Here is a 19,320-nt window from a genome sequence, read left to right as displayed (position 1 = left end):
AGAACACCCAAAATAGATGACTTTAAAAGTCAAAGTATGAAGAACAAGAGAATTATAGCACCAAAACGTAATTGCAAGTAAAATTGAGATGGGGTTAAACATTGATCTAGGGTGTTCAAGATAATCCGAATCCGAATCTGTATCTGAATTATCTGAATATTCGGAAATATGAACCCACAGATCCGGAGCTATCACCACCGAACATAGAACCAACCACCACAACAAATTTGGACCTATCAGTATCACCACCAAACCCTAAAGCAGCCATCACAACAGATCCATTATCACCTAACATCGTCGTTTACCGAATAAACGAAGATGGAGACATGACAAAGATCTACGGTTCAATCTTCATCTGAAATGGAGAAGGAGATGACGAAGTGACGGTGACCGGTGGATGTTGGTAGTTCGTGGCCAACTTTAGTTTATTTTGAATCTCTTATAGTGTACTAATGTATAACTAAACAAACAAATCAGATTTCCTTTAAATTAATAGATACTGAATTAATTTTTTTTTTATTTTTTTCCCAGATTTTTGGATATCCATTTCACACTTTCACTATCCGAACAAACATCTAAAATTTCAGATATTGAAACTCACTATCTGAACTGGTCGGATATCTGAAGTTCGGATATCAAAAACTCCGAATATCCGACTTTGAAAACCCCTACATTGAGCAGGAGGTAGGCGTTACTTATATATGGTTTAGTTGAACTTAGGTAACACGGAATCGTTAAATTAGTAATTTAGGGTTTCTTTGACAAATTATTGATTTAACCCATAATTAACAATAATTTAGGGTTTCTTTGACAAATTATTGATTTAACCCATAATTAACGGATTTAGGCATAAAATTAGGTTATAAGAAAGAGTTTGTGATAGGAAAAAAAACCAACAATAATTGTATCTTGAAGAATAATCTAGAAACTAATTTAATTGGAAGAGATTGGTGATAATCCCGTTAAGTTGGTAACTTTGCGTTTGCAGACACGCCCGTCACGTATCGCGGGTGAGTTACCTTGTCAGTCGCGTAACGCGGCCTACCAAGATCTTTCGGAGAAAACACTCCGTCGGATATCGCGACGTAGTTGGTCTTTATCTGACGCATAGTGCGGCATGCACCAAAAACCCCAACTTTTGATTTTTGACAAGAATGGCCCTTAGACTTTAGTTTAATGAAATATTAACGTAAAATAAGCATCATAGAGGATTGTTTAATGAGGATACATGACATAATCATATAAAATAAATAAAATACCAATAATTACTAATGCACGTTTTATTAATGATCAAGGATCCAAATACAAGCTCGGATAGGGTTAGAGGTGCACAAACCGGTTTTTTTAAAAAAACCGGTTCGGTTATTAACCGGACCGGTTTTTTTTTTGCCCGGAAAAAAACCGGTTCGGTTAATAACCGGACCGGTTAATAACCGGATTTTTGCTGTCAAAACCCTAACCGGTCTAACCGGTTAGGACCGGTTTAGAAACCGGTTAGAACCGGTTAATAAACCGGTTTTTTTATTAACCGGTTTTTTTTATTAACCGGTTTTTTTTTTTTTTTAAATTTCGCGGTTTCAAATACGAATATTTGTTTTTTATATTTTGTACTTAATGAAGACCATTATTTTTTCACAGTATAAACAAACCGGTAACTACAAGGCAAAACGGTAACTACAAGGCAAAACGGACTGACCGAAGCCATTCTTTGCTTTCGTTGTTAGGGTTCTTTGCTTGGAAGATGAGTATGAGTGTGTGTTGGTGAATGTGTTTTCAACAAACCAAAGATTAAAAACACATAACTTTCATTTATAGTTTTTACATTAAAAATACAAACATTAAATCGTTATCGCATATTCGTAACTCAAAATACAAACATTAAATCATTAACACTGAAGAAATCTCTGCCAAGAACTGTTGTTCATGATTTAACTCAAAAATACAAACATTAAATCGTGAACTAGCAGATGCTCCTGTTGTTCCCAATCGCAGTTTGTTCATGATTTGCCTCCATGTTTGCTGTTTCTTTAACTAAATTAGAAAAATCTAAATCAACAAGTAAATAAGAGCACATATTAGGAAAAAGAATGCTTAGACACGATTACATGAACAACTTGTTGTTTCTTACTCATGATTTGCCTCCATGTTTGCTGTTTCTTTAACTAATTTTCTTCGCTACCCGATCCCGAGCTATTTCTTAGGTAATCGTCGTACGCGGCTTCTTCATCGGTCATTGGTTGAGTGTGTCCTTCATTGACCTCGTCTTCATACAAGCCCGCTTCATACTCCATTTCCCCCTCGAGTGAGCGTTGATGTTGTGCCCTACCTAAAGAGTCCAGGTAATCCTTGTAGCAAATCGACATCTCTATAGCTGGTGCAGTGAGTCGAGTCCTCCTAATCGATATAACCCTGCCAGAAACAGAAAAAGCAGACTCCGAAGCTACCGTGGAAGCTTGGACCGTTAGTAAATCTTTGGCCATGCCGGCGAGGATCGGAAACTCATCCTCCTTACCTCTCCACCAAGCCAGCAAATCAAGACTTCTAAATTCATCCGGAGTCATGTGTTTCACAAAGTTGGTACCACCATACCTTCCAAGTTCACTGCTTGGGGTGTTTACCTTTTGACGTTTACCGGCGTCTTCCCAAATCATGTAGTACATCCCCATTTCAAGGTCGGTTTGGGATTGGGATTGGGCAACAGCTCTTAACGAGTCATGAATTTGGGAAGACGACCCGTATTTTGTAAGGTAGACATCATACATGTTTGACAAGGTGGTGTTGAAAGCATTCTTTAAAGTTTGGCTATAATAGGGGTTTTGATCGTCGTTTAACCCTAGCTCATCACAAATTTTTTCTATTAAAGCTTCAACACCACCAACATTGATGCAAGGGTTTAAAGCAGCAGCACATGTCAAAACAGCGGGTAGTTCTTGAAAATATTTTCTAAATTTTTCTTTCATTTTTACACCCATATCAAAATAAGCACCCCTACAATGAAGTTCACTCAACTTTGTGCACATGACAGCAATTTTTTGTAAAGCAATGGGGCTTGTTGGATAGTAAACCCCGGATAAACTAGTTGTGCAAGATTTAAAAATTTGAAGGACCTCCGTAACGATCTCAATCAATAACCAGTTTCTAGGATCGTACGGTGCACATTTACCCCTACTTGACAAAATTTGATGAAACGCAATTAATGATTCTTTTTGTTGGATGGCTTTCTCAAACATATTACAAGTCGAGTTCCATCTTGTTGGACAATCCCAATTTGGCCCCAACCATTGACAATTAGCTTCTACACAAAATTTTTTGTATCTTGAAAATGTTTTATTGTTGCTAAAAACATCTCGTAACATTCTTTTAAAATTGTTTCTTTGCGTTTCGATCACGTTTAACCCATCTTGCACGGCCAAGTTGATAATATGTGCAATGCATCGGCTATGAAAAAACGCTCCATCACAAATAGGTTTATACTTTAATTTTAAATGGCCAACCGCGGCCGTATTGTTGGACGCGTTATCAAACGAAATTGAAAAGATTTTATGTTCAATCTTGTATTGTCGAATGACTTTATCCAAGATTTGAAAAATATTTCTACCCGTGTGCGGGTAATCAAACAATTGAAACGCAACGGTTCGTTTCATCATTTGCCACGACTCGGGGTCAACCCAATGAGCCGTCACACAAATGTATGAGTCGGGCGAACCATGAGGTACCGACCACACATCCGTTGTTAAGTTTACACCAGTTTGTAAGTTTGAAAAGTATGAAATTAGTTCGGATTTAGCGTTTTTCCATGCTTTAAGACAATCTCTTCTAAGGGTCGAACGACTTACGTGTTGGTAGCGTGGTTGAACATAGTTTTGCATCATCTCCGTGAATTGAGGGTTGTCGAAGTGGTTGAAAGGAAGTGTTTGTTGAATCACAAAGTTTGAAAACTGTTGACGTACCGCTTCAACGTCGTACGTAAACACCGCTCCTTGATTCGTCATCTCCGGCTGCGAACTACTTCCCGATTCGTCCTTCAAGGCCTTGCAAAAGGGCCTTTGTACATGCGCTTTTAAAGTGGAGTTTGCATCTTTGCCATAAAACTTCAAACAATGTTTGCATCGAGCTTTTTGGCTACCGTTAGACATTTCGCATAGGTCGAAATGTTGCCAAACATCATGGTTTCGTTTCGTGGGGATGACCCGAACGACCGTTTCTCCCGTGTTCGAGGCACCCATGTTGACGGATGAAGCAGCACTTTGGGAGGCCATGATAATCGACTACGAAATAAGAGTGGTATACTCGAGTATGAAATAAACGACTACGAAATAAGAGTGTATGGAGTGGTAATGTGGTATAATTGAGCGTGAGATAACAAAATAATCGCGTATGAAATAAACGTTTAGAGCGTTTGGAGTTGTATAATCGAGTGTGATCTAACCAATACCCAACCTAAACTATATATAGATGTTTGTGGGGGTAAAATGGTAAAAAAAAAGACGGTCCAAAAACAAAAAAAACGGGCATATAGCCGTTATAAACCGGTTTTTTTATAAACTGGTTAACCGGTTTTTCCATAACCGGTTAATAAAAAAACCGGTTTTTCCATTAACCGGTTCGTTAACCGGTTTTGGATCTAGAACTTGTAACCGAAAGACGAACCGGCGGTTTCTAAACCAGTCAAACCGGTTTTTAAAAAACCGGTTTTCGTAAAAACCGGTTTCCGGTTTAAACCGGTAAACCGGTTCCCCAACCGGTTTTTTTGGCCATCTCTAGATAGGGTAAACAAATACAAATACCAAAAATGAAAATTGACGGATGTCACAATATTGCCTCGTTGGACGATGACCTTCGTCATCAATATTTCACATCTTTCGTAAGAGCAACATTCAACGTGGGTACGTACAAGGCTCACAGACCTTCCTGTACTTATGCCATCCATTTCCCATCTCGTGCATGAGCATACATGTTTACACCACACGGATCACATACTCATTACATAATAACTAAGCATAACACTATAGCTAAATTTTGCTAAACATTTCTTACAACTTTCCCGCTGCTTAACACACATTTATTTTCATATATGCACTAAGCCAAAACATTATCATTTTAAGTCATCTTTTTTGTATGCACAAAATCCTAAAACGTTAAAGGAGAGGGGTCTAGAAAGTCACCTAAATTGCTTGGCTTATTTACTTGCGTTTTTGTGACATTTGTCATTTTCTGATTCGATTCGTTTTTGCCTTCGTATTGTAAACTGACCCGATTCATATCCCAAACCCATATATATTATTAAAATGATAGATTTTATGTTTCATAATCATCTCACGCTTGTCGGATCGCGAAAACACCTTTTACGGCTTTTAAAACGCTTCTAAAACGCTTCAAAACGAACTGCAGGGACCAAAGCTGCCAAACAACAAAACCTGACCCCCCCTAGCACGCCGCGCCGCGCAGCCAGGGATGCCAGGCTGGTCGCGCGGCGCCTAGTCATAGCTCACCATCTCGTTTTTTTGTTATTTATCACATGTTTGACCCTTGTTAACCAATGAGAAAGCTTGGAAATCTCTTATGGATAACCCTAACAACTTATCCTTCATAAAACAAAGCCATACCACTCATTCCAACCTACTCTTTCACATCAAAGTCTCTCAAACAAAGTTATAAGCTTCAACCTTCAAGTTCTTTCTTGTTTGACTTCTAAGAGTCAAACAAGAACCATTCTTTGATTCTAACTAACTCCATATAACTAAAGATTGTTATTACAACATATATATATATATATATATATATATAATATTTACCCCTTGTTTCCTTTGGCTTTCACTTCTCCGGTCATGGTCGGTTGAGGTGAAATGCTTGTAAGGCAAGGCTACATGGAGGATTATTGTAATCCCTGACTAACTTTCTAACTTACTTAATGTTTACTAATCTTGTTTAGTTTCTGTTTATTTTAGTTTTTGAACTCATTTTTGTAAGTTCCATGGTATTGGGTATGTGGCCACCATTTTCGGTTTCATCCCGAGTCAAAAGCCGAACCAAAACCGAACTTTTTGTTTAATACTTTATTGTTAACATATTTTATGAAAGATTTGAGTATTATTATTTTTAAGTTTATCTTAATAAGTTCTATGGTATTGGATATGTCGCAACCACCCTCGGTTTTATTCCGAGTCAAGGACCGAACCAAAACCGAACTCTTGTTTAAATGCTTTATATTTAAAATGATTTATTAATATGTTACAAGCAAAATTTGTGTATTATAATTTCTAAGTTCATTTTAATAAGTTATATAGTATTGGGTATGTGGCAACCATCCTCGGTCTTATACCGAGTCAAGGACCGAAGTAAACCGAGTTCACTCGCTTAAGACACACTAATGTGTTTTGAGCCACCGAATCTCACATTTTCTCTAAAACTCTTTTTTAAGCTAATTTTAAATGTTTTCTTAAAATACTTGGTATGTCGGATCCAACTTGATCTTATAACAAGGTTGGACCAACAAAGCCAAACACTCGCTTAACGGACGTTGAGGTTCTTCCTAATAGAAATACACACTTGGTTAAGTTTCTTTTAATTTTATTGAGTTATCTCATGACATGTATCACTTTGGAATGTCGGGTTCGGACTTGACTATTTATTAAGACCCAAACCGACTAACCGAACACTTGTTAAAATCCCGTTTTGGTATATCTAACAAGGGTCGTGCACCATTGCATTAAAACAATTCGCACATATTTACGTAACAAAGGTTAAGTAAAACTAATGAGTAGAATACCGAGACCCGATTTCGAGCAAACTTACTTTTCAAAAACCGTTATATCAAGTTTCTAAATATTTGCGTTTTAAACCTCAAACTTTGATTAATTATTTAACTTGTCATTTTATTTTACATTAAAGTCTTTCGATGCCATCTTCTAAACTGAAACTCTATTAACCTAGACCTCACTCGTTGAACTTACTATCCCTGTTTAACACAAACAACCCTTCAAATTATTTATTTCATGTGAGTACTTTTTCATCCCCCGTTTTCCATCTTATGTTTTGGGGGTGACATTGCACACTTATTCAAACTCAAATGATTTGTACTTGTGTCTCAAACCACAAACTCTTTAGTATATGTTACTTAAATAAATGCTCGATTTGGTGTTATATTCACACCCCGACCAAAGGCGGCAGAACATGATGGGATGTAACGGATTGCCCAAAACACAAGACACTATTAAAGTGACAATATTTAATCAACTCATTTATTTCATAAATCAATAAACAACACATCTTGTTCATACAAACAAATTGAATACAATAAAACAAATATATTGTTCGTTTTACGAATATCCTAATAGTCTTGATAACGTTTTTCGTCAAGTTCTCGAATCAACCAAAGTCAAACTAGTAACATTTCATAAAATAAAGTTTGTCAACACAAAGATTGGTGAGCAATTCATAAGTTTGAGCATATAAGTATATAGTGATAAAATTCCACAAAACTTGTATACGAAACAATAAATAAAAGCAATAACTTGGATAAATAGATATCGCTAATAGATTTACGTTAGCGACACCTAGCTATAAGGGGATGCCAGATAGTCTAGGATTTTATAGTTATCGTTAATTGTATTACGTTCACGACACCTTGCTATAAGGGGATGCCAAGTAGTCTAGGATTTATAGATCAACCAACCAAAAGCGATAAACACATAGGCATAGAATCATAGAACACCAAATCGAGCAATTATTCAAGTAAAGTATACAATAACGTTTGTGGTTTAAGATTCAAGTAAATAAAGCATTAAGTTTGATAAGTATGAAATATCACCCCCAAAATAAAAGATGGAAAACAGGGTATGAAAGTACTCACGTTCAAGTAATAAACTTGATCGGTAAAAATGACGAGTAACCAGAAGGATGATGTTGATCGAGCAAGGTCTAGGTGAAAGGAAAACTTGTATATGAAAGATTGTCTAAGAAATCTTAAAATAAAATAAATGAAAATAAATGCAAACAATTTAAAGTTTAAGGTTTAAAAATGTAAAAATTTAAGAACTTATAATAATAACTCCTTAAAATGTAAGTTTGCTCGAAACCGAACTAAAGTATCTAACCTTAATATTTACTCAACCTATGTTAAGTAATAAGGTAGGTAAAATGCAAGAATGCAAGTCCCTTTGGAATAAAGATACTAAAACGGGTTTTAACGAGTGTTTCGGGTTGTTGGTTCGGGTCTTGATAATTGGTCAAACCCAAAGTCAACTTTCCAAAATAATGAATGTTATGAGATAACTCAATAAAATTTAATAAGACTTAACCAAGTATGTAGTTCTATTGTTTTAGAACTAATAACGTCCGTTAAGCGAGTGTTCGGTTTTGTCGGTCCAAACTTTGTTATAAGATCAAGTTGGATCCAACATTTCCAAGTACTTAAGAAAATAATTAAAATAAGTGTATAAAGTATTTTTGAAGATTTATACAAGTCTTGATAGCTGAAAACACACTTGTGTGTTTTAATCGAGTGAAAATCGGTTTAGTTCGGTTTGGTTCGGTTTCCATCTCACAGTAAGTTCCTAGATGGTTTCCACATACCCAAATATCAAAGAACTTGTATAATAATTTATAAATGATAAAACTTAAGTTTTACAACCCAAAAGTTAACAATAAAGTCTTTAAACGAAAGTTCGGTTTCCGTCTCACAATAAGTACATAGATGGTTTCCACATGCCCAAATATCCAAGAACTTGTATAATAATGTACAAATGAAAATACTTAAGTTTTACAACCAAATATTTAACAATAAAGTCTTTAAACAAAAGTTTGGTTTTCGGTTTCGGATCTAGTTTCAGGTTAAGACCGAGTTTAGAATCTACCAACGCATAACTATGGAACTCATAAAAATGGTTTTATAAACTGAGATTTAACATTAAACATGTTTAAACAAGTATTTAACAAAAACTAGTAAGCAAAGTTCAGTTTACGGTTTAGAGCTATTTAAGGTTAAACCGAAGCATAGACTCTCAAACCCATAACCATGGAACTTGTAAATAAACTAAAATGAGCAGAAGTTAAGCATGGTTAGTAATCAATAATAAAGTTAGATTGTTAGGTGCGGAAAATATATAAAAAGGACCACGAAAGTCCTCCATGAAGCCTTGCATGCCTTACAAGGTCCGAAACCTCACTGATCGGAACCAGAGAAGTAACTACCAAAGGTAACAAGGGGTGTATATTATATATATGTTTCAAAAACAAGCTTGAATCATATGGAGTTAGTAGAAAACAAAGGAAACTCTTGTTTGACTCTTGAACGTCAAACAAGTAGGAATTTGAAGATTGGAGCTTAGAACTTAGGTTGAGAGTGTTTGATGAGTATGAATAGTTTCAAATGACTGGTGAGGCTTGTTTCTAGGAAAGATAAGGTGTTAGGGTTATTCACAAGGTTGCTTTAGAGATTTAGAAGTATTTTGATTGGTTAAGAGGGCTAAACATGTGATATAACAAGCCAAAAACGAGTTTTATGCATCAGTGGCCCCTAGGTGCCGCACGACTGACCTCCCCTGCCCTGGCTGCGCGCGCGGCGTGTTCGGGGTGGGGTGGGTTGGTCCAGTGCATCTTGCGTGGTTCGTTTCGCGTCCCAGAAGTTCGTTTTCAATGTAATTTGATCGTTTTAAAGGCGTTTTCGAATTCGTAAAAGGGGTTTTTCAAATTGAACAAGTAGGAATTATTTAGTAACATAAAATCCAATATTTTATATATTTGAAATGTTTGAAATATAAACCGGTCGGTTTACGTGATAAACGAATACAAATAAAACCCGAATTTGACGAATCTCACATTATATGCTTTACATGATTACATGCTATATGTTTATTGCTTTAGGCGGGTTAGCCTCTATTAAACTATTAAGTATGATCATACGTACCCCTAACTACTTTAGCTTAATTGCTAGTAGCATAGGGCAACTATTATCCGAGTATATTTGGTTGTTACCATATAGAAAGGTGTCTCAAACTATTTACTATTTGCATATCTAAATTGTTGCTATTATTTATTGTTCTATATACGAGTTGTGGATTTCATCTATTATATACTTATTGTTCAAAACTATGAAAATTCCTCACCAACATTCGTGTTGACAAATTTTATTTTATGCAATGTTACAGGTTTGATAATTGCTTGAACGGAGAATTGAGGAACGTAGCTTGTTTTGAGACCACTAAGAAATTAGACGATAAGCAATATATATTTGTTTACTTTTATTCGATTTGTTTTTACGAACAAGATGTGTTGTTTATTGATTTATGAAATTAATGAGTTGATTAAATATTGTCACTTTAATAGTGTCTTATGTTATTGGGCAATCCGTTGCACCCCGGCATGTTCCGCCGCCTTTGGTCGGGACAATTTTGACCAATTAGACAGCTGGAAAACTGTATAATGCTTAAGTATCATGACTAACAAAGAAACACTACCCTATCACACATTCTTGACAAACCCGCAAAATATGCCTTTACGTAAAACCCTATCATTAGCCAGAACTAGCCCATCAAGCATAGATATACCATCACACAATATGTCCCTCTTCACAGAATATGTCATCACGCATAAACATACCACCATGTAAAAACATGTCATCTTGCATAAATGTATCATCTCGCAAAAATGTATATATTGAGAGGCTCTTATTTTGCGGGATGTTATGCAACATTTCTTAAATTTTAGTCCAAATTTGACAACTTAAATAAGATAAAGGACCAAAAATATTCTTCAAAGTAAGTAATGAAAATATAAAAATTTGAAGATGAAAGCATCCCATATTGAAAAAATGAGAAAAATAAATTCATCCCACATTGAAAGAAGAAAGAAAGTGGAGTCATCCCACATGGGTAAAAATAGGAAAGATAAATTTCCTTCCACATTTATAAATTACAAAATTTGTGAGCTCCTTATAAGGAAATGAGTTCATATGATAATATTCTTATGGTCTTAGCGAGGGTGCGAGGCACCAGACGGGCACGGGCACAATGTGGCGCTTTGATGGCACTTTGCATCGCCTCTTGAGAGCCGCTTTAGTATTTATGGAAAGTTGAAGGACTAAAATGGAAAATTTTGAATTTTGAAGCGCTACGCGACAGGCTTAATCAAGGAACCATCACGCTACGCAACGGAACTGAAAAGAAACCGAGGATGGGCGGTTTCGCGTTACGCGATGGAACGACTCATCACCGCCGCGATACGCGACGAGGACGATCTGACGCGTTTCCACCATATGTCGACATGTGGCGGCACTAGAGAACGCTAAGTCATCGCGATACGCGATGATCATGAAATCAGCTATAAATATGGGTTAACGAAAAACCACTCTTCTCACACCAAACACACTCATTCACACACACTTTACCTCGGGAAGCATGCCAAGTCTTGTAGTGTGTGCCAATCTTCGAAGTTCCAACAATTTAAGCCCCAGTTCACGATATATAGTAGAAATGCTGCTCGTTTAAGCTTTGGTGCATAAATACCTAATACTCGTGTAAGTAGGGTTTCGCTTAATTTATTATTTTATTATTATATTTTATGGCTTAGACCATAGTTTGGGGTATATCCCAAACCTTTATCATATTTTTGTTTACATAAGCTTTATACATGCAAAGGTTATTGTAAAATAACGGTTCTTTATAATTAAGAAACACATAATTTTTACATAAATGAGGATATAGTCAAAATATAGTATCTTCACGATTAAGAAACAAAAAGTTTTTTATACACAGAATATTGTTAAAACAATGTTTCTTCATGATTAAGAAACATATGATTTTATATACAAATATTATAGTCAATTTATGTTTCTTCTTGAAGATGAAACCTATCATAGATGTTTCTTCATGAAGAGGAAACTAAGCACATGATTCGTAAACAAACAGAAGGGCTACAAGTCTAAATATTTTATTTAAACAAATGATATATCAAGGTTTAAATCTATCAAAAGCAGACCAAAAGTTTGTAGCCGAATCCAGAGACGATCTGGATATATATGTAAATCTATTTTTATTATAGGTTAATCATCATTCATTCACAAAGGTTTTCAAACGAGATCACCACATCATTCAGAACATAAAATCACAGGTGAATACGTTTACACTTTTATATAACGTGAATACGTTAAACCTTTACAAACAGTCTAAACAAATTTATACTCTATAAGATGAACGAGTTGTTTGTCTTAAAGAGTCAGTCAAACGTTTACATGAGATTACGTGATCTCTAAAAACTTTATAATAAAAAATAGAAAATAAAATCAACTCGGATTACACATGTTCCTGGATCCAAGCATAATTGTACGTGCAGTCATAACAAGTTCCCCAAACAGGGGCTGCATTGGCTCAGGGAACTCTTGAATTGTGTGTAGGGCAGTGGTACAAATCCCGAAAACAAATAACGTTTCCGCTGTGATTGTAAAGAAAACCATATTTGTATTATAACAGTAATGTAAATGTTTTTAGAGTCAATGATTCACCAGTATATCGATGACGTATTCCCTCCCCCCTCCCCAATTTCAGGGAAACAGACTTAGCACAGATAGCAAGGAATTGGAGTCACTCATGGAGTTATACGCTCGCTATATGGAAATGGATCAGTTTTTAATATTGTTAACAAGTTAAAAAAGAATTGTAAATCAAACACTTGGGTATTTATTATCCGAAAAGTTTTTAAAATAAATATTATGTTACGAATTCTTAAGTTTTTAGTGATTTGATTTGATATTCTATTTATGTTTAATTAAAACTGTTGCTAAAGTTAACAGGTTTTAGAAAATTAAGCAATTTCGTTTGGAGAAATATTAGAGTTTGACTATAATTACACTACATTTAGAAATGTCAATATTTGAATTGAGTATGTTTTGAATTTTCCATAATTTATTCCTTTAGATATTAAATTGATTCTTCTAATTATTTTGAATTTAACAGTGTTTCTAAATTCAAGAGGTTTTACTAAAATAAACATCTACCTATTCACTATATAAAATGCATTCGATAAGGTATTCTTCACATTGTCTCCATCGGATGCATGAGTTTGAAACTTTTGTCAACAACCAATGTATCTTCTTTATCCGAAATTTACTAATTACACATCTATATAGCATTCAAACGTAGATATAAATTTGATTACGCGTTATTGTATTATTATTTATAGAGTTGAATGGAGGTTGAAATTTTTTCCATGCTTAATGAAGTTGATGTTCTTAAAACCTCTCCATGCATTGTCAAGGTGAAAGTGTTCAAAATGTTCTTATAAGATGATTTATTTTAGAATATGTTATTTGACCTCAAAAGTCAAACATATTTATTTTTTCAGTATCAGGAAGAGCATGAATGGATATATTTTAAGTTCACGGGATTATGTCAAAAACTCTTGGCAAAAAGTTAATTAGTGGTATGTAAAGTTTTGTATTTTTTAATCTGTTTGAACTTTTTGAGAGATAAAACATTTATTGACATTCTTTTGATGATTTGAGCCAGTTACAACATCTTGATAATATGGTATTCTGCTTCATCTTTTATCTGTGGGAAAACTATCGAAAGATATAACAATGTTACATTATCTTTATATTTTCCATCAATGTGTATCCCATATAATTTAGCCCATAATTAAATATTTATCGAGTTTGTATCCTTTAAAATCATCATGTTGCTGAAGACCTTAAATTCTAAACTAGTTGTGACATTCAAATGGTCACTAATGTTGGAGAATATCTTCATTATGGTAAAAGTGCGGGAAAGACAAATGACACCGGCATATTTATTTCTTTGGGAATTGGAAGCTTTGACATGGTTTAGGTGTTGTTTATTTTTGAAGATAAAATATGTCTGCAATCTGATTTCATCTGAGTTAATGTCTGCAACTGAAGATGTGGTATGAAGGTCTGCAATCTGAAAATATAATACTGTTTGTTTTATAAACTGGAAATCGTCTGCATAAGCTGAAAATTAGTTACCTATCATATATATTACAGTAGATAAAGTCATTTAAAGTTTGTAGACTGCTAAAATAATTGGTAGTGGTGTACGAACTATGGAAGTGGGTGGTGGTAGATGGTTGTGGTAGGTGGTGAACGGTGGGTGGTGGTGATGGACGGTTGTGGTGGTGGACGGTGATGGTGGCCGACAATGGGTGGTGGTGATGAACGGTGGTGGTGGGTGGTGGACTATGGTAGTGGTGGATGGTTGTGGCGGGTGGTGGTGGTGGCGGGGTGGTGGTGGTGGATGGTGGTGGCAGCGGACGGTGGGTGGTGGCGATTGCGGGTGGTGGTGGATAGTGGTGGTGGGTGGTGGTGGCGACGAACGGTGGGTGGTGGTGGTGGTGGATGGTGGTGGTAGTGGACGGTAGTTGTGGCCGACGGTGATGGTAGTGGTGATGGGTGGTTAACGGTGGTGAGTGGTTGACGGTGGTGGTGGCGGACGGTGGTGGTGGCGGACGGTGGGTGGTGGTGGACGGTGGTGGTGGCGGCAAACGGTGGGTGGTGGTGGTGGTGGACGGTGGTGGTGAGTGGTGGTGGTGGCGGAAGGTGGTGGTCGGTGGTGGTGGCGGCGAACGGTGGATGGTGATGGTGGTGGCGGACGGTGGGTGGTGGTGGTGGTGTTGGACATTGGGTGTTGGTACTTGGTATGATGTTAAGAAGTGTGAATATGTGTGAAGATGGTGAAAAAAGCTTATTGTTTAAGACAATCAAAGCAGTTTTCAGATATTTTTTTTAATAAAAACAAAAGGTCTTCAAGAGCTTATATCTGCGCGCCCGCAGACATAGGCTCCTTGCAGACCTTATAAGCAAAAACAAACACAACCTTAGTGTTTTAAAGAGGAAGAATGAAGACAAAAGAACACATGCAAGAGCTAATATAGTCAATGGATATGGCCAATCAACAAAGATGAGTGGTTTGTTAAGAAGATTATGGCTAAATTGTTGTTTTTTAGTGATTAATGGTATATGTCAACTTGATGATATGGTAGTGTTGAAACTTGATTCATATCATATATGAAATTAGTATGTTTTTTTGATACGTTTGTTGAGATAGATGGTGAGCAAGGTTATAATAAGAAGTTAATATATCCTAAGAAGTGTAGGAAGTGATTAAGACAATTGGATTAAATAAAACACATAAGGGTAGGATGGTAATATTTTTTTTATTATTTTTGGAATGTATTTTTGTAATTATAACTTCCCTAATTGTAGTGCCTTTCACCTCCACAAACGACTCATGTATCATAATCATCTTTTTATGCAACCACCATTTGATTACCAGGGAACTACACCACTTTCATGAAGCCATCGCTGGACCTGAGAGGTGGTTGACCCGTGGTGGATGGCCTGGTCCTTAGCGGTGGTTGACCCGTGGTGGATGGTGGTGGTCCTTAGCGGTGGTCGTTGATGCAATTGTCGTCGGCTAGGTCCTTTACATCTGGACGTTTTGCGTTATTGATGGGATTTGGAGAAGCGTAGGCTATATTTGTCTACTTGTGTATGTTAATAGTTGTTATGGCGAAGCATGTATATTTTTTCTCCGACCAATTAGACGTAATGCCGTCGCCGGAAAAAACACCTACGAAAAAGATCCAGAATTTAGTCGGCACACCAGGTAACATTATGATTACAATACAATTTGTAAATAATTGAAGTTTGATTCTGAAGTAAACTTTTTTCCTTTAATCTGGATATTGTTTAATTGGGTGCTTTTTGTTGCAAGATATGTAATCGATGGCTAGATCTAGAAATCAATCTATTCTGCCCATGTGGGGTCCTATTGGATTGGGTCTACTGGATGATGTTAAGACTACATCAGGTCTACTGGATATTGTGAGCCATATGTTATCGGTGGCTAGATCTAGAAATCAAATAGTGTGTTTTTGTTCAATGTTCATCTTCATACACAGTGTGTTATTGTTCATCTTCCTACCAAGTGTGTTATTGGTTCATTTGATGGTTTTGATTATTCACCTGTGAAGTAGGTGTGAGGAAAACCCTAAGGCTTGTGGTGGAGAAGAAGATGGTACGCAAAGTAGAAAAAAGTTTTTCTGAATAATCAAAAACGAATAAAGGATGAAGACATTAATGGCGATTGAATATTTTGATTAGCTGACCTTTGGAATGGACGTTGGATAGTGGAACTAACTAGCTAACCATTAAGCCTTTTCTTGTTTTCAATTTCATTTTCATTTTCATTTTTATCTTACTAATTAATGTAATTATTTTATAGCATACCAATGTTTATGTGGAGTATTTTAATTCATAAATATAGTGCTTTTGTTCATCCAATTAGATGCTTTTTTGTGTGTGTTTTATTTCATATACATCATGAATCATGATTATTGTGTCAAAGTTTATGTAAATTGGTCTTAGTTATTGAATAATGGTGTGTATTTTTTTATTCGTGGTGATTTTATTCATTATAATTGTGTTTTTGTTTGTTATAATTATATATTGATAGTGTTTTTGTTCATGGATTAAAAGCATCATGGAATATAGTTTATAATGTTCAAGATATTGTGTTTTAAATTTGGATTAAACACCGGTGTGTTTTAGTTCTTAGTGTTTTTAGTGTTGTGTTTTAAATTTAGATGAAATCCGGTGTTTTTTTTAATATTTTGATTTAAAACACAATGTTATATATCTTGTAATGTTTTTGGTTTTGTGTTTTAAATTTAGATTAAAAATGATAATTTTAGATGATAATATTTTCATATATAATATAACACACTGGACGACTATGCCCCTAGAGTGTTATAAAACAAGTATTAAAATAAAACACACAGCCTACAAAACACACTTTTCATCTAGACCATCAGATCATCAAATCTAATGCACCAGATCACTTCCTACACTTCTTAGACATACTTCACTTCTTATTCTAACCTCACCCTATATATATATATATACACATATATACACTTATTTAGCAACCGATTTTGTGATGAAAACACGAAAATACTATTATTACCCCCCCTATATTAACTAATATGTTTGTAATTTTTCAGGTCTCGGACTTCATGTATGTTGAAGTATTCATTATATATTGCAATTTTTGGATGTCGATTTACTTAGATGATTAACTTTTAATTAATATGTGTTTTTTTTTCTCATGTTATAAGTTATAAAAATTTTTAACTTTTTATTTATCTTTGTTAGTCTTTGTATGTTTTTGTATTTGAATTAGAATAACAATTTGATGTCTTATAATTTATGTAAAATTATTATTTTGTATATAAATATGACGCATTTTACTAAATTTATAATATATATATATATATATAGAGAGAGAGAGAGAGAGAGAGAGAGAGATTGGATCAAATACAACTGAAATTAACATGCTAAACGTGATAATCAAGTACTAGATCGAGTAATTTTATTTACATGTAGAGTAATTACATAATTACTTTATGATGTGATTATATAATTACTCTACTTGATTATCACGTTAATTTCATTTGTACGTTAACCATCCAATATATATATATATATATATATATATATATATATATATTATATATATATATATATGGAGAGGTTATGGTAAAAATAGATTGTTTCCTAAGAAGCCTAGGAATAATTGTAGATCATTAGATTAAGGCATCCAAGGGCTAGGATTAAAACTTACCAAAAACCCAAATAGTGTTTTAAATTTAGTTATGTGTTTTAGTGTTCAAGGGCATTTTCGTCCATAATGTGTTATTGTTTTTAAAAAAAATCCTTGATTATAGAAAATAATAACAGATTATTTATTTCCTAAAACTAAAACAGTATGCATAAATTAAAACACAATATATCATAACTATGAACTTTTATGATCTATAAGAACTAAAACACTACCTGATTTAATCTTCTATAAACTAAAATACTATAACATTACTGAATAACCATAAACATTATAACGCTTTGTGATGAACATTATACATACAAAACATCATACTAAATAAATGAAATGTGAAACAGTCTCCCACCATGGTAGACAACGGAGAAAGAACAATTTGTTTCCAAACTTTTTAATTATCTTCAACAAATTAGACCACATTTACGTTGTCTTCAAGCCACCACAATTGGATATATACCAAGGATAACCACCACCGGTAACAAACCATTAAATACTCCGATCAAGTTTCTGAATTCATTATACATATAACTTGTTTTAATTTGTTAACTCCAAGGAGTCCTCACCAGTTGACCACAACAAAAATTTTGGTAGAATTATTGGAGTCGGAGGATAGACGGCTCCGGAGGCGGCGACGAAGGTGTAGTAGTCCCTGTTCGGGACGGTGGAGTGTTCGTTGGTTTTATTATGCATAATAGATCCATGATTTTAGGGTAAAACTAACTGTATTTTTATTTTCTAAAAATAAAATAAAACACTAAAATTACTTTCATACCCTTTCATTTAAATTAAAGAAATGCCAAATGTCAACTATATATTGGTTCTTATCATTTCTACAAAACTATTTAGTTTTATTTAAACACTTTTCTATATATATATATATATATATATATATATATATATATGACGTTTTAAATATGTTCCACCCGTGTGTAACACAGGCACTATCCTAGTAAAATATATGTTTTTATATCATTGTTTAGTTGTTTATATATGCTTGAATGAATTTTTGAGTTTGTATGCATGGAAAATGGAGTTAGGATAAAAAAACGAAGCAGACCCATTGACAGAAGAAAGCTGTAGAAAAAGAGTTTTTTAATACCTGAAAATAGGGTATTTAAAACCCAGAAAACGGATTTTTTCAATACCCGGAAATAGGGTATTCAAATACCCGGGTATTGAAGACCCGGTTCAATACCTGACCTAGACCCGATACATAGATTATGGTTTTTCAAGCCAATACTCGGGCCCGAACCCGACCCGGTTAATGCTAATACCCATTTTCCAATACCCTATCATACCCAAACTCTGGTTTTTTTAATACCTGATTTGTGCACCTCTTCTCTGAAATGCTGACTTTGAAAGGATACCTTATTAGGTAAAACTATACAATTTTATAACTTTTCATTAATCTTATTTCTTAATAGCCGGAAATCAGCTAGAACTAATGTGTGGGTTAAGGTCCGACAATGTCCAATTAGGACCCGACTACATGCTAATGCTAATGAGATGGTGGTGGAGTGGTAATGAAGAGATTTGGTGTCCCATGTGACCCGGGTTCGATCTCCAGCATTAAGTTTTATCGACACTAAGGTGATGATATCATAATAGGCGAGTAGGTCGTGTTCATTATTTGGATCCTTGTATCTCACTGCATTGTCGTGCATTCAGCGAGTGTTCACGGGAGTTGGCCTTA

The sequence above is a fragment of the Bidens hawaiensis genome, unplaced genomic scaffold, assembly GCF_021521415.1.
Source record: "Bidens hawaiensis isolate Kalapana, Puna unplaced genomic scaffold, B.hawaiensis_p1.1 tig00027171_1, whole genome shotgun sequence".
Lineage (NCBI taxonomy): Eukaryota > Viridiplantae > Streptophyta > Magnoliopsida > Asterales > Asteraceae > Bidens > Bidens hawaiensis.
This window is presented reverse-complemented; position numbering follows the sequence as displayed.